Genomic DNA, 13,469 nt, shown 5'->3' on the forward strand with positions numbered 1-13,469 from the left:
TTATCAGACTTCCTTGATCGGTAAGGCATTTTTGGGACAAAGGGTACCTATTTTACTCCCCTTAAAACAATATGTTATGTTGTCACTGTCTACTGTCCATCGGAGTGTTATAGATAAGAAAGGGAAGAATAGTGCTGTTCACAGGTATATGTAGTACATCTGCTAGATAAAGTAGTTTAGAGGCAGGAGGGTATAGGCACACGTAGAGAAGACTGGCCAGTCATTATGGGCATTAAAGTAAGTAAGGGTAAGAGACCCTCAAAAATGCCCAGCGCAAGAGGAGCGCTATATATGACTCGAAGGTGCGGTTCCACCTATACTGAGCCCCTAGATTCATGGTTAAAGTGGACAGGGTTCCACAATGGGTAACTGGGTTACCAAAGTCCACAGGGACTAAGAATCATGCAGAGTAAACAGCTAGAGAAACAGCTATCTATGTGAGCAGGGTGGATCAAGGGTGGCAATTAACACTAGACAGAAAGGGACAGTTTGATGTTAAGTTGTGGGATGAATTTGGGGTCAGGTACTACAACTAGTAAAGTCATAACAGAGAAATGGAGAGGTAAAACAGAATACTTTATATGTTGTCAGAGAGGGAAGATGGGATGAGCACTATTGCTGCCCGTCTGATCATAGACGGTACAGTATGTGAAGTATGGTATTACTATACATTGGATGCAAAGAAAATCAGAACAAAATAAGGAAAGCAGAAGTTGAGCAAGGAAATATTAAAGAGTTAAAAAAGTGAGAGAATTATATGCATGTGTTGTGTACAAATGGGAAAAATGTAAGCAATTTTACAGAGATATTCGTGTATGTGTGTGAATGCTGGGACCTTTAGTTCTATCCCTTGTGTGTGTCATGTACGTAGATGTGACCCCCTCCTTTGCGCTCTCATGAAAGAATGTAGCTGGGATGAGAGGTCAGTGATAAACTGGAAGGATACATGCCAATTTCAGTTTTTTAGACAAAACATTTATAACAAAATGTGGCAGGTTAACAAATCTAATGATAAACAATGTGATCACAATTATTTTTGAATCTGTTTTTAAAATGAAGGTAACATTTAATCGTGTATTACACAAATTGAATATCCTTTGATAGTGGAAACAGTGCAAAAAAAAGGGAAATTAAGTAAAATTAAGTAATAATGAGTATTAATTTCTAATATGAGTTTAACAATTTTATTAATAATATAGATATATTGAAACTGGTTTAGACAACCTTTGGTTGGAAATTAAATCCAGGTTATTGGGGAAATTTGTAATGAATGAGATTAGTTTAGATTATGATAACAATTTTGTAATTTTACATTTATACAATAAGCCCTTATTGAGAGAAAAAAAAAGATTAAGATGAGGTTGTTATTTGGAATACAGCTGCCATAATGTTTAACAAAGCCAAAATGGATGGGATACATAAGAAGCTTTTCTACAAAAATGAAATCTTAAGGTCTGATAATAACTTGATGTGCGGTCCATGATGTGAGAGTAATGATAAATAAAATTTAAACATAACAGACCCATCACATCAAGTCCACACACCCTGTTAGGATAGATGCCACCTGCAGCCTGTTGTTTTTTAGTTTTTGATGCTTTCTGGTCCATCATACAGATTGTTGGTCATTTTGTTTTTATTTATTTTTATTTTTGAAATCCAAAGAACAAAGTGTGGATTGTGAAATGATGTGCCCCTTTTCCTTGTAAGTACAGTGGTATAAGCAGAAGAATATTTTGAATTTATGGACATCTCTGCATGACCACAGGGTATTGTTATCATTTATTATAATATTGCCAGGAAAAAGTTGTCATTTGAAACATGAAACTAGAGTTCTTACACAAACAGCATGATAGAAAACAAGCCATTGTAATATATTTATGCAAGCTGGACCCAGTAATGAAGGGTTTATCCTGATATATCAGAGCTGTAGCTTTATGCAAAGGTGCTATTAGACAAAGTTACAGACATTATTTTGGCAAAATATTTAATTTTTAATGGTCCCACATTCTGGGCAGCAAATATACAGCTAACTAAATGTTTGTCTAATGAAAGGTTCAAAATATGAATTTATTTTGTTTGTTTATGTACAAATCTAACAATGAAAAATGTATACATTTGAATCCAGCCACCTTATTGCCTCTATTGGAGGAGGCTGGAGACAAAGGAAGCCACATGTGTTAAATTGATGACATAGGAATCAACTGCTGTGAGCCCAGTGCAAGACACACTCCCTGAAGACCCAGATATTTAATTTTTTGTAGATTTGATCCTGGTTTTATATTGAGTAAGCAGTTTATCACCCAGAAGGATACTCTGTATTTAGAGTCATTAGATCCTTTTTCCCCAGCTCAAGAAGCAGAGCTCCATGTTTTAGCAAACCATGTGAGCTATAAAAAGAGTGTATATTTTTATAGATAGTCGAGATATCGAGAGCTTTTGGTTCCATTTTAAGGGCCAGAAGTTTGTTTTTACTTCGGCAGGTAAACCAATCAAGCATGCCAAGTTAATTTGATTGGCTGTTTTCAGCCTTCCAGGTTCTTGCTGAGGTAGCCATATGAACTTTAAAACTCACTCATGGAAGCAGACCAGGCGACTCTAAGGATGCTGCATTACAGCCCCAGACACTTGATGGGTCTGTGCAACTCACAGATTCCACCCTAGTTCTGGCTCAGTATAGCTGGGATTAATAATTCAACTTTAAAGACCCCAGAACGAGAAGAACAAGTAGTCCACAGGGGGCAACTTCTTATGAAACAGGACTTTGGAAAAGGTGATCATTTATATCTGCCAGACACTCTTTTCCCTCCAGCTTGACACATGGACTGTGTCATCAGTCACAAGCAGTTATGGCTGCCTTAGTAAATGATCATGGGATAGAGCCAGGGTTCTCCACAGTTGTTTTTATAACATACCACTTCTTGTTTTACCTGTTACCAAAGGTGTTACCAAAATCTGAACATCCCTTCCAGAGATTACAAAAAGATATATCCAGATGCCCAAGTCAGGATCTTACAAGTATGCATTTTGTCTGTATGGACATGTTTTCTGGATGTCTAGTGGCAAATGCTACTGCAAAGGCCACAGTAAAAAAGTGTTATCAGAAGTAGTTTGTAAGTACAGAGTGCAGAATCTACAGAGAGTTAGGCCCCTTTCACACGGGACGGATCCGTGTTGATCCGCCCCGTGAACATCCGCTCCGCTTTCCCCAGCTGAGCCCGGCGGATGACAGGGCGGGACCCGCACACTGTGCAGGGACCGCCCTGTCAGATCTCCGCTCTCCCCTATGGGGGATCGGAGAAACACGGACCGTCTGTCCGTGTTCATCCGATCCGCTCTGCAGACGGATAGAAAAATAGGATTTTCTTCCGTCCGCAGAATCGGACGAGAGAGGAGCCGGACGACATCGGGTGTTTGCGGATGTACATTCGCTGACACCCGCTATCCCATAGGGATGCATGTATGTCCGTATTTCATCCGAAAACGGATGGATGAAATACGGACATACGGTCCGCATGTGTGAAAGGGGCCTAACAGAGGAAATCATTTTTATAGGAAAGTCCTTACTTGAAGTTTTGAGGTTTTATTTTTACACTCCCTACTTGTTGGACTCTCTCCCTATGGGATTTGGTTTGGGAGTGTGTTACTCACTTGCTTATATTTTGTCTCAGCAGCCAAAGTCCTCCATTTGGATCTCACAGAGAATGTTGCTGATCTTTTAAGGTTTTTGACAAACTCCAGTTCCAAAAATTCCAATTCCAGATCCTAAAAGTTTGGAAGGATCTAAAACTAGGTGACTTGTGGATTGTTAAGTGACATATATATATATATATATATATATATATATATATATATATATATATATATATATATATATATATATATAAGGAAATGTTTAGAGACTCAATACAGCATCTATTTTATGTACAATTTTGCAAAACTGAAGGAAAAGTCACCTGGATCCACACCAGACACTGCAAAAATGACTAAATTAAAGAAATCTCTGTTTGATTTGTTTCCCTCTTGCGATGACAGTCTAGGGTACTTTTGATTCAATTACTTTAATTGTAAGGGATATATATACATATATATAATGTGATTTGAAAAGTAGTTCAGCCATGTTGAAGTCATATTTGTCTTTTGTACATCTTCCATGTTATGTAGAATTGTCTGTGTTTACATATGCTGATAAGTCAGCATGCCAACAATTAAGCTAGAAGGCCATTCTGGCCACAGGAGTGTACAGCCAGTACTCTGTAAATATGTCTTATCAATTATTTGTTTTTCACAAAGAAAAGTCATTTTATAATGAAAAAGCTGCTCAGCTATTATATTCTCCACAATGGAGTTTTTGCCTCTTTGGCCAGGACTACCTCCACCTAAGCGTGTGGAGGTTGCAAATTAAAGGTAATAGCAGGTATGGTTAGTGATCAAAATATTGATCAAAAGAGGGGAGACTGTAATGGAAATGTATAAGTTCTGTATATAATTCTATTCTATTTTGTATGTATTGCACTCACTGTGCACACGGCACTATTAATGTTTTCATTAAATGTTTGCATTCTTTCGAGTCCTGATTAGAATTAGCCTGCCTATGTATCGCCCCTTGTTACCATAAACATACAATTGTAATATTAATGTGATACCTACATAATCATGTGTATAAAAAACTTCAATTTCGTCATAATAAAGCTAAACAGTTATTTGGAAAAATGCTGGGCGTATCTTTTGTGTCTGTTCCCTACTGCAGTAGTTATTATTAATTTGGAACAACTAATCAATATGGGGATAGGAGTTGCCTATCATCAAAATGACCAACTCACTGGCAATGGCACCATCTGAATCGGTGCTACGCAGACTTTGCGGTGCCGCACCGCTTTCCAAAAGTAGTTCCTGCACTACTTTGTGTGACTTCAGAGGAGATTTGAATAGCCATCTGTGCAACCCACACAGATGTCTGTCAAATCCGCCCCCCCCCCGAAGTTGAACTGCATTGCCAGTTTGAAATCGTGTGAGTTCAGCTAAACTCGCACGATTTCTAACCCGTGGCAGTGTGAACCTGGGCTTAATCAGATTTAGGGTTTGAGTGTGCCTCCCTACTAAGCAAGTCACCTATGATGGTCTCCTATATCCACTGTAGTGTCAGGCATTCAGCTGCTTGTGATGTTGAGTGGTAGTGTTCATGTTAACACTTTAGCTGATTCTTTCAGAATGCTTCTAAAAGGACATTTATCATGCCTGTCAATACTGAGGAAGGACACCCATTCATGAATATTTCATGCCAGACCAGAAAATGGCTTCTGCTATCTGATCCGTCATGAAAGTGAATATACAAAAAACCTCAGATACGGTTTAATGCACAGGGACATTCAAGCTCCATGTGTTTTGCTTTTATTCCTCTATACAAGTAAATGTGAGTGCATGGTAAACACATGTCAAGGTCTGTGTATAGCAGCCCGAAAAGTGACTGAAGGGAAAGCTCTCCTTATTGTTGCTTATCGCAGCCAAATAGTTCCTCACTTTCATTCTCCCATATCGTACACTAAATATAATAGTAAAATGCTGATGTCTGCTATAGACAGCAAGTGCAGCCATTTATACATGAGACAAAAGCTTATATATATATATATATATATATATATATATATATACACACATATATTATTATATGTATAATATATATATATATATATATATATATATACAGTATCTCTGAGTACACCCCTCGCATTTTTGTAAATATTTTAATTATATCTTTTCACGCGACAACACTGAAGAAATGACACTTTGCTACAATGTAATGTATTGAATGTACAGCTTGTATAACAGTGTAAATTTGCTGTCCCCTCAAAATAACTCAACACACAGCCATTAATGTCTAAACCTCTGGCAACAAAAGTGAGTACACCCCTAAATGAAAATGTTCAAATTGGGCCCAATTGGCTATTTTCCCTCCTCTGTGTCATGTGATCCATTAGGGTTACAAGATCCCAGGTGTGAATGGGGAGCAGGTGTGTTAAAATTCGTGTTATCGCTCTCACTCTCTCATACTGGTCACTGGCTATAAGAAGATTACCAAGATCCTAAAACTGAGCTACATTAATGGCTGTGAGTTATTTTGAGAGGACAGCAAATTTACACTGTTATACAAGCTGTACACTCACTACTTTACATTGTAGCAAAGTGTCATTTCTTCAGTGTTGTCACATGAAAAGATCTAAAAAAAAAAATTACAAATTTACAAAAAGTGTACTCACTTTTGTGAGATACTGTATATATATTGCTTGGAATTTAGCTTTACCCAGATTTAGAGAGCTGCCTGACAGCACAGCCAAGTAGGTGACACCACCTTCTCTGTTAGGGCTCATTCAAACAGTGGTTTTGATGTAAAATATGGCAGTCCATTTTGGCATCCAGGAGGCACATGTGATGTATACAGCCCTCTATACATATAAGTCATTTCAGGATATGACTGTACAGAAGTATACTTGTGCGAATGCATGCATGCTTATGGGTGTGCAACCCCAAATGCAGACTGAAGCAAGCAAAAAATGTTTTATTTTTTTACTTACCTTCTATCAGAAGCTGTGAAATCCTCTTTTAAGTCTGTTATGGTTACAGCTGCCTAAAGTCTTCTTAAAAAGACTAAACTGGAAAAAAGGGGCCCAGGCACAGGTGGGGGCCACAGCACGGGGTTACTGTGCTTTACATGCCACTACCCCACTACAACAGTAATGATGAGTATGAGTTCACCACCTGCAGGTAACCAAATGTTGAGTCTTGCTGCCAGGCCTAACACCAGAAGGCGGGAGTGTGGGAGATCTTGGGAAGAGTGAAGGGGACGGTTTAATTGATATTTTGAGTCTAGGTTGGCAATGTAGTTCAGGGCAGAGTTGTGGATGGCATTGAATGTTGTTAGGATTTAGAATTTTAGTTGTTGGGTGAGCGGAAACCAGTGGAGGGATTTGCAGAGAGGAGTGGCAGGCACTTAACGGTAAGGTGGATGAACAGGGGTGGGTCGAGGAGAAGGGAGTTGGCATAGTCGAGATAAGAAATAAACGGGATGTGAATTAGTAGTTTGGTAATGTCATTGGTGTATTTTGGAAATCTAACGTAGGTGAAGGCAGAAAGACTCGCACAGGGATTAGATGTGGAGCTGAAAGAAGAAGTCAGAGTCTAAGGTTGCACCTAGCACGCTGATATGAGGGACGGGATTGATAGTAGTGTTATTAATCTATCTTGATAGAAAGTCCTACATTCACCCAATGACTTGTTTGCTATATTTGGTACACCCAATATTTAGGTTGGCCATAGATGTGCAGATATCCTTTCAAGAACTCTCATCCAACCACTGGACTTGCTTAGATACTCACTCAACAGCAGTGCACGTATGGTACCTCTTATTCTAGTACATATTACATCTACAGTCTGGAGGAAAGAAAGGAAATGGGAAACATGATTGAAACCTTTAAATACATCAAGGGGGTTAATAGGGTTCAGGAGGGCAGTTTTTTTCCATATGAAACTTAAATCAAGAACATGGGGACATGACCTCAAACTAACTGGAGAAAAGTTCAAAACTAATTTTAGAAAGTATTATTTTACTGAAAGGGTAGTTGATGCTTGGGATAAACTTCCAGTAGAGGTAGTGAGACAGTCAACAGTAAATGGCTTTAAACATGCTTGGGACAAACATAGATCTATACTCAGACAAAAAAGTTAACGAAAAAAAAAAAAAAAAAACAAGAACAAAAAATAAAAAATAAATAATGGGCAGACTCGATGGACTACTCAGTCTTTTTCTGCCATTACTTTTCTATGTTTCTATGTTTATTGGATAAGTGCAATTAGCTGGAGATGTTTATGGAAGAAACCAGAGATAGATTGGCTTTCCTCTATGGAAGGGTCTCTCTTCTCACAGCCCCTTAAAACAACTGGACCCCAATGCACTGAATTAATTGTATTACATTGTGGTTATTTATCACATGATTCAGTATTCCATATATTAAGTACTGTAGCTTTGCTAAAACTAAAGTCATCATAAAACTGTTATCATTAATAAAACCTCATACTGTGAAAATATATGTTTCCAGTTAAAATTTAAAAAGGAATTATCAATCTCTCATAGAGAATAGAAATTCTGTTATAACGCAGATTATCTAAACAGAAAAGCTTTGTTCTAAAAGCTTAAATCCTGTGTTAAAAGTGTTGCTCTTGCTCTCTGTGGGCTGGGATAATCCATAATTTGAAACACATAAACCTGTGTTTTTAATTGAAAAACAAATTGGAAGGAGTTTGCTCCATTCCCATGTGAACCAAATGATGCCAAAGAAATGAGATTGCAGGTTTTAGAGCATGGAAGTAGAGTGTTCAAACTATAATAAACTGGGTATTAAGGAACAAAATAAAACCGCTCTGGAGGGATGTAGAAGTCTCTTATACAGCTGCTACAAAAACCTGTCAAATTGCAAATCTGATAAAGTAATAACTCTTGCCTGAGAGTCTTAGACAAAGCCTACCTTTCTCCATTCATGTTGCAAGAAGATGGGGAATGTGCCATTTAAAGTAGAACTCTAAACAAAGCACAAACATGTAGAGCAAGTTTGCTCAGAGCAAGTTACCTGTGTTTGCTTTTTGTTACTAAATATGAAAGATAACATGCCTAGGTTTTATATAACATGCATAGGTTTTATACATTTGCAGGGTCTTTTTGGATATCTGCATCTTGCCTTAAGCATTATTTCATTACTTTGAGTTCTTGGCTTCGATCTTTGGGCATGTGATAGATTTATTTGGTTTGCAAATGTTTTATTTTAAGAATACATAACAAACATTAAAGTACACTATTTGTTGGTGTACCTTGTGGTATTTTTATTTTTTTTCAGAGTCTGAGCATCCCCTTCCCATCATAGGCAGAAAGATATAGGGCCCATTTACACAAGGGCAGAGGGTTGGTATTACATGTGTTGGTGTGCTGAAGTATGGCACCTTCAAATTTCTGGGGTGCTGTGAAGCCCATTCTTTTTGAATAGACTGTTTAACCCAAAACACGACAACACACACATTGCCATCTGGTGTGAAAGGGCCCATAAGAAAAACACTGATTTTTTTTGTTTAGTTTAGCTTATCATAGCTTAGCTTATCATAATTGCTACCATTGATTTTAGCATGTGCAGTGTTTTGTTTAAAGCGGTTCTGTTGCTAAAAATCAATTAGCATACAAGTGTTCTCTCTGCACAAGAAGATACCATTGGCTGAATCTAAATAGTTTCCAGGGGGCCCCCTGTGTTCAGTGGTTCCACTGGCTGGGCTTCTTTTTAATCTAGTGGATATCACTGGTTTAGGCACTAAGTAATTCCAGGCATGTCAATTCCTCCCCTTCCTCCAAGAATGGAGTGTATAGACCTGAGTGACCACACAGCCACCTGACACAGAGGTTCTGATCAAAAAACCTTGTGTAAGCTCTGACCTTCACCAACATGGTGCATACACAGGGCCTTAACCTATGGTTCCAACAGATGAATGGCACATCAGGGGAGAGCACTGGCAAGGGGTAACCTTTGAAGAGAAACTCTCACTTTACCACAAATGCACAAATCAATGGATTCTCTTTAGCCCAACAACTGATCCGCCATATCACTCGCTTTTGCAATGTATACTGACCACTGTCCCGTATAACCAGTCATCATCTTTTTTACCCAGTGCCTCTTTTCCTCTTGCAGTTCACCCAGATACCAGTTGTGATATCAAGCTGATAAAAAAGGCATTGCCAAAGGAATGTGCATGGTTTTCTAAACATATGTACAATATATATTGTGGACATCTGACTTTTACAGCTGATCCCTTGTTTGAGATCCCATGCCCACCATGCCTAAACCATGCAGCTTTATCAATGCCCAGTTTCTCGGAAGGCTTTACAGAAAAAATTTGGAGTGTGCATGTAGGAATTTGTGACCAATCAGCATAAAGAGCATTTGTGAGGCCAAGTGCTGATGTTGAAAGAAGACCTGGCTAGCAATCAGCATTCCAATTTCACTGAATCAGAATTTAACAGAAAAGAACTTTCCCCAAACTGGGGAAGCCACAAGGTTGGAAGATTACAGTTGTCTAAAATCTCTTTGTATGTTGTAGTATTACCAGTGCCCTTCATTGGAAAAAACTAAACTCAATAATTTGCAGGAGTATCCATATACCATTAGCCAATTAGGCAAAATACGGTAGTTAGGTGTTCCCAAACTTATGACCAGTTAGCGCAGATATATACACATTATATTACTAAAAATATTGGGTCGCCTGCTGTACACGCACATGAACTTTAATGGCATGAATGTTTGACTATTCTTCAATAAGTGAGGTCAGGCGCTGATGTGGACGAGAAGGCCTGGCTTGCAGTCTCCGCTCTAATTCATCCCAAAGGTGTTTTATCGGGTTGAAGTCAAGACTCTGTTCAGGCCAGTCAAGTTCCTCCATCCCAAACTTGCTCATTCATGTCTTTATGGACCTTGCTTTGTGGACTGGTCCAAATCATTTGGTCAAAGGGGATTATAGTGTGAGGTTGTTTTTCAGGGGTTGGGTTTGGCCCCTTAGTACCAGTGAAGGGAATTCTTAAGGCGTCAGCATACCAAGATATTTTGGACAATTTCATGCTCTCAACTTTGTGGGAACAGTTTGGGGATGGCCCCTTCACGTTCCAACATGAGTGCACACTAGTGCACAAAGCAAGGTCCATAAAGACATGGATGAGCGAGTTTGGGGTAGACAAACTTGATTGCCTGCACAGAGTCCTGACATCAACTCAATAGAACACCTTTGGGATGAATTAGAATGGAAACTGCAGTCAGGCCTTTTCATTCATGACCTCACAAATACGCTTCTGGAAGAATGGTCAAACATTCCCATAGACACACTCCTAAACCTTGTGGACAGCCTTCCCAGAAGAGTTGAAGCTGTTATAGTTTCAAAGGGTGGGCCAACTTAATATGGAACCCTACAGACGAAGACTGGGAAGCCATTAAAGTTCATGTGCGTGTAAAGGCAGGTGTCCCAATACTTTTGGTAATATAGTATATATATATACACACACACACACACACACACACACACTTTTTTCTTTCTACCTAAACAAAGCTGGAAATGTTATATGGGTTAATGGTACTGTGTGCTTTATGTTTCTCTGGCTAATCCAGTAATGTTGTCGTAGCAACAATCAGGTAGGTTTTAGGTACGGCACAGCACTTAAATGCTTTATATGTAAAAAAAATGTTTGTTGGTATCTAGGCAACACAAATAAAATGTATGTCCATTCACAGAGAAATAAAGGAGGTATGCTTCCCTGAGCTAGACTTTTTTCTTTTGTATCACCACATGCAAAATGTTTAATTGCATACTAATGCAAAGGCAAATGTGGTAAACCGATAAAAGAGAGAATAAGCAAAAATTCCTGATGTGCTCTGTTTTAAACAGTTTGTTATAAATATAAATGATTTTGTTCTAACCACACAAAAAAGGCCTGCTTAGCTATACCATCAAACCCACCCTTCTGCCTCTGGAACACAATCTCACATTGTGGCTGCTGTAAATAAATAGGAATGCATAACATTTAATCGGATCAGCTTTGTTCATTCAGGTGTGCCCACTCTTCTCTTTTCACTGCCCCCCACCGCTGCACAGCGGTGACAGAGTGGGATGTGCTGTTCTTATCCCCTGCTGCTGTATGGTTGGTTGAGAGGAGCTCTGGGCTATGTGATCTCCAGCTGACCTCTCTTCTATTTCTTCCCTGCTGCACCACTGAAGTAGCTCTTTAAACCCCCCGCCTGGAGCTGTAGGTGGCAACAATCACAGGGAGACACTGGATTATGCAGTCTTACAAAGGAAATTGGGAGCTGTAGTCTTAGTGGAGCGCTGCACAATACAAATGGATGGGCTGCAGAACTACAATGGAAACACAATTTTATGGATACAGGGGAAAAGAGGACAAGACTTTTCCCGGGACTCAGGGCAGTTTAGTGAGGGGAGCAAAAGAGTAAGGACCTGCTGTCTGGGATGTCTGCGTCCACACACCAGAGTGCTGAGCAACTAAGCCAGTGAGAGTCTCTAGTGTGCGGGGACTTGGTGTGGTGCAGACCCGGAACTGTACCTGTCTGTGCACTACACCAGAGACAGAGTCTTTGTATAGTCCAGTGTGCCATATGGTGTTCTGTGTGACCAGAGATTCTGAGCCCCTGATCGTGAGAACTGAACCTTTTGGGACAACAGACTGCCAAAGTACTGGACCGGGCCTGTTGCATACCAGGAGTGGTGAGTAGAACAGCCGTGCTTAACCCCTCACTGCCCACAGTTAGTGCCTATAGACTGCTCCTTACTTAACAGCCCATCAGCCATTCATTGCACACTCTTAAAGGACAGCTTATTGTGCACCACCTCATAGAAGGGCCCCAATGTCAGTTGGCTTAACATTTCACATTAGGCGCCAGGTATCACTACAGAGTGCACTTCAGGACACTTTCTTCAAATCAGTTATTACAGAGTTATTTTTAAAAAAAGTATAAAATCACGAACAAGCAATAATCTACTTCTACTCTGCGCTTCAGAATGGTCTAGTGCACAAATAAAATAATCCAATAAACCAATAGCTGCTGCTATAAAAACAATTGTCATATAAATAAGGTGCTTAAAGCCCAAGGAAAATAAACACTAGCAGCGCTAAACAATGGGTGACTCAGTCCATATAATGGAACGCCTCATGTCCATATTACATCCTTCAAAGCAGAGCTCACATACTGCTGATAATTCCCATCAGGTTGATTAATCAAATCACCACACCACATGGGGCCTCTCGCCCTGAGGATATTAAACTCACCAAAAATCAGAACGAAATGAGCCTTCAATGCTCATTTGATGATTTCAAAGCAGGCCTCCTCCTATCAGCAGATCCACAGCCAGACTACCTCTTCGGGATATACGTATCCTCTTCAGTAAGTGGCAATCTCTGCAATAGTGTTATATGTATGCATGAGAAAAAACATCTATAAGTTTGTGCTTTGCATTACCTTGCCTTGCCTTAATACGCTTATTTTATTTTACTACCAAGATGCGTGTGGCCTATTTTCTGTGCACTGTTAGTGCCTTCTACCTATAACCAGTTGTGTCAGTGGGGACCGATCAGCTTAAAGAGTTGTGGCAGAATAGAGAACCCATCATATTTAGCAGCTCCCGCAGAGGTAAGCGCTACACAGGTATGAAAGAAGGCACCCAAACAAATGATATACCTTTAATAAGTTATTGTTATTTATAGTTTTTCACAGCCCAAGAAGCCATACAAATATACAGTAACAAGTACCAAGGTATATTATTTTAAAAATAATTTTTTGGTAAAATACTGTCAGAAATACTGCCTATTGTGCCTACAGAGATGATGAAAGTGACACACAGGACACATAGGACAAAGACATAGGGTGAATATAAAACATAGG

This window comes from Aquarana catesbeiana, linkage group LG01, assembly GCF_042186555.1.
Source record: "Aquarana catesbeiana isolate 2022-GZ linkage group LG01, ASM4218655v1, whole genome shotgun sequence".
Classification (NCBI taxonomy): Eukaryota; Metazoa; Chordata; class Amphibia; order Anura; family Ranidae; genus Aquarana; species Aquarana catesbeiana.